We start from the raw sequence: 3881 nt of genomic DNA on the forward strand, positions 1-3881 counted from the left end.
CCCAAGCTCCTGGCATTCTGGCTACACTCCACCCCCACAGTTACCTGACTACAGCTGATGTATTAAGATAGTGGATAACACCAAACAACACACTAAGCCAAGGTGGTGCCACGTGAAAGAGGTTTATTGTGAGGGAGAGACAAAGGGGTGGCAGGGTGGGCAGAAGGGGAGTGAAGAGAGAGAGAGAAAGAGGGGGGTTCTTATTTATATGGAAAGTGATGTAACACAAGTAAGGGTGGGAGGTGAGCCAAGTGGGTTCTGGGATATGGTGGTCATTGGCTTGGCAACCGGCCTGCGGGTCGTGAGTCACGTTGTTAGTGCCTGGGTTTGGAATGTTCTGGTACTAACATACCTCCCCCCTTCTTGTTATTATAAAAGGAAGCAAAGAAAAAGAGAAGGAGAAGCTGATGGTGAAAAGGGAACGAGGGTGTTGTGTCTCTTAAACTGTTTCCTGCTGTCTTGGGGCATCGTCAATTTCGGGGCTTTCACCATTGAGATCCGCTTGATAATCGTCTGAATCAGGTTCCTCTATGGACATTGGCTCTTCCGTGGGCAGCGACTGGTAATCCTGTAACAGGAGCTGATTAAGAGTTTGGTTAGAAATTTTTTGTATCTGTTGTTGAAGGAATGTAGAGAAGATTAATGAGGCAAGGAGCGAATAAAGATGTCAGGAAGATGACTAGGAAAGGTGTCACAAAAGGGAGTATCCACTTCAATATAGGATTTTCAAAAATCCCAGAACTAGAGGTCTCACAGTCTCTAAAGTTTTTGATGTCTGCCTGTAGCTACTGGATTTTATTTTTTCACTATCCTGAATTGGTTGATGTAGAAACAGCATTCTTCTTGGAGGAATAGCAAGGGCCACCTTCTTTAGCTGTCAGGACATTTAGCCCCCATTGGTTTTGAAGCACCACAGCTGCCAAAGAATCAATCTGTTTCTGGATAGTGTCTTAGTCAGGGTTTCTATTCCTGCACAAACATCACGACCAAGAAGCACTTGGGGAGGAGAGGGTTTATTCAGCTTACACTTCCACATTGCTGTTCATCACCAAAGGAAGTCAGGACTGGAACTCAAGCAGGTCAGAAAGCAGGAGCTGCTGCAGAGGCCATGGAGGGATGTTCCTTACTGGCTTGCTTCCACTTGCTTGCTCAGCTTGCTTTCTTAAAGAACCCAAGACTACCAGCCCAGGGATGGTACCACCCACATGGGGCCCTTCCCCCCTAGATCACTAATTGAGAAAATGCCCCACAGCTGGATCTCATGGAGGCATTTCCCCAACTGAAGCTCCTTTCTCTGTGNTAACTCCAGCTGTGTCAAGTTGACACACACCCAGCCAGTGCAGATAGTACAGATATTAAGTCATTTCCTGAACGTTGCTTTTAAACTGGGATAGGGGACCAGATGGGTGGCCTTGGCATCTTCTAGAACTTAACAGAGCATGGTTTTTGTTAGGGTCAATGTGTATGAAAAAAGGGTCATCTTTAGGTGGAGGAATGAAAGATTTAAGGTGAGACAGATGGACCCAATGAGAGAGTCCCTCGAGTTTAGCAGCTGTAGGGGGTCACAAGCATTACCTTAAAAGGGCCCTGACATTTGGGAGAAAGCGGTAAGGGCCGATGATCTGGAGGAGATAAAAGAACTTGGTCTCCAATGTTGACAGGCAGTGGACAGGAGACATAGTGCGGCTGAGGTAGGTGGTGGTCAGAAAAGTTCCATAGAAGAGAACGGAGATGGGAAAGTAATGGGGTAAGCAAATGGTGTGGGAGGGGAGAGCACTTGGGTGAAAGACCAGGAGTTAGGACTGGATGCCCATACATGAGGGCAAAAGGTGAGATGAGGAGAGGTCGCCTGGGGAGAGCTCGGAGCCTGAAAGAGCCAGAGGTAGGAGTTTTACCCAATCAAGGTGAAGTTCTTGTGACAGCTTAACAAGAGTGGTTTTTAAAGAGCGGCTAGTTCTTTCTACCTTACCTGAAGAGTGAGGGTGGAAGGGAATATGAAAATGCCAGGGGATGTCTAGGACCTTAGAAAGGATTTGAGAAACTTAGGAAGTAAATTCAGGACCATTTGTCTGATTGGAGAGAGGCTGGGACACCAAACCGGGGGATGATCTCTCAGAGGAGGAGATCAGAGACTGTCTGAGCCCTTTTGTTACTTGTGGGAAATGCCTCTACCCACCCCGAGAAGGTGTCCACCAAGACCAGGAGGTACTTGGCACATCTGATGGTGGGCATGTGGGTAAAGTCATGCTGTCAGTTAGTTCCAGGAAGGGAACTTCTAGCCTGATGGGTAGGAAAAGGGGTGCTACAATACTTTGAGTTGGAGTCAGACATCTGACAGATTTTACAAGAAGCAGTGATAGATTTTAAGAAGTGTAAATCTTCAGGAGTAGGCTGTAGGTGAGTCTTAACAAAAGAAGACAGTGCTTGCTGTTAGGATGGAAGAGTTGGTGAAGGTAGGACATTGTTTGACGGGTGTCAGGGGATGAAGGTGGAGATGTAGGTTGTAGAGTAAGAATGTCCTGGGGAAGATCAGTCTAGGCCCCTAAGGGCCACAGCTCTAGCTGCCTCATTGGCTCGATTATTTCCCTCAGAGACAATAGAGTCATCCCTCTGGTGAGATCTGTAGTGGATGATCCCAATAGCTGTGGGGAGATGGGAGGCTTTTAGCATGGCCATACTTTGGTTTGCATTAGTGATCCTCCTTTTGTGGTAAGTAACTCGTGCTCCTTCCAGATAGCAGCTTGGGGACAGGAGGATTTTTTTGTTGTTTTTTGATTTTTTGAGACAGGGTTTCTCTGTATAGCCCTGGCTGTCCTGGAACTCACTCTGTAGACCAGGCTGGCCTCGAACTCAGAAATCTGCCTGCCTCTGCCTCCTGAGTGCTGGGATTAAAGGTGTACACCACCACGCCCGACTTGGGACAGGAGGATTTGAAAAGCATATTTGGGATCTGTGTAGATGTTGAGGGATTGTCCTTGTTCCAGTCCAAAAGCACCGGTAAGTTCTGCTTGCTGATTGGTAGTACGGGCAGGAAGGGCCTGTGCCTCCATCACATTGATGTCCGATACTATGGCATAGCTGGCTCTTCTGGCTCCTTCATGCAAAAAGGAGCTGCCATGTGTATACCAAGTATAGATGGCCTGAGGCGATGTGCCCTCCTGTATAGTGAAGGATGAGGTAATAGATCCTCTAAAGTTTCAGTGCAGGAGTGAGATAGGGAGCGGTTAGTATTTGGTCGAGGAAGAAGATTGGAAATACTGAGAGGTGGGCATAATTGGAAGGTGAGTATGGGGTCTTCTATTAGTGCTACCTGAAGAGAAAGAACCCTGGAGGGAGGTAGAGTCTGTAAGCTTTTATAAGTTAGGAGCTGTGACAGGTTATGAGAAGAGAAGACAGTTATAGGCAACCCAAAAGTTAGGTTTTGTTGTTTTTGACTCTCGAATAAGGAGTTCAGAGGGTGCTAGGGTATGAATAGAAGGTGACTATCCCTGGATGGTTAGATCTAGTTTCTTTGACAAGTACGCCACAGGCTCAAAAGAAGGTCCCATTTGGTGACCCAAGACTCCAAGGGCAAATCCCTCCTTTTCAGTTACATAGAGGGAAAAAGGATGAGTCAGGTCAGGGAGATGATGTAGCCTCCCTCAGCCTTGAAGCAGGCTGATTCAGACTTTGCTGCCACTGAATATGAGATCATCTGGGGTGTAGCCTTCCGATTTAGATGGCTATATTGTTATGTCAACTACCTGCTCTTCTCTGAGACTCTGCTTGTGGGGCGCCACCCCACATGTCGCCATTATAAGATGGCGCCGACATCGCCTGCCTCTGGAGATGAACAAGTGATCCGCGCATGTGCTGGCATTAACCGTTCATGGTGCCAGGTG

General features: G+C 47.4%; 1 long non-coding RNA gene across 1 annotated transcript in view; it reads right to left on the reverse strand.

Moving 5' to 3' along the window:
* Nucleotides 1–213: 213 nt before the first annotated feature.
* The window catches only part of LOC110284271, a 27949-nt gene continuing 24281 nt past the window's right edge, over nt 214–3881 (reverse strand). Inside the window, exon 4 of the long non-coding RNA XR_002376914.1 lies at nt 214–580. This is a non-coding gene — a long non-coding RNA (uncharacterized LOC110284271). The remainder of the gene's footprint in view (nt 581–3881) is intronic.

The sequence above is a fragment of the Mus caroli genome, chromosome 17 (assembly GCF_900094665.2).
Source record: "Mus caroli chromosome 17, CAROLI_EIJ_v1.1, whole genome shotgun sequence".
Classification (NCBI taxonomy): Eukaryota; Metazoa; Chordata; class Mammalia; order Rodentia; family Muridae; genus Mus; species Mus caroli.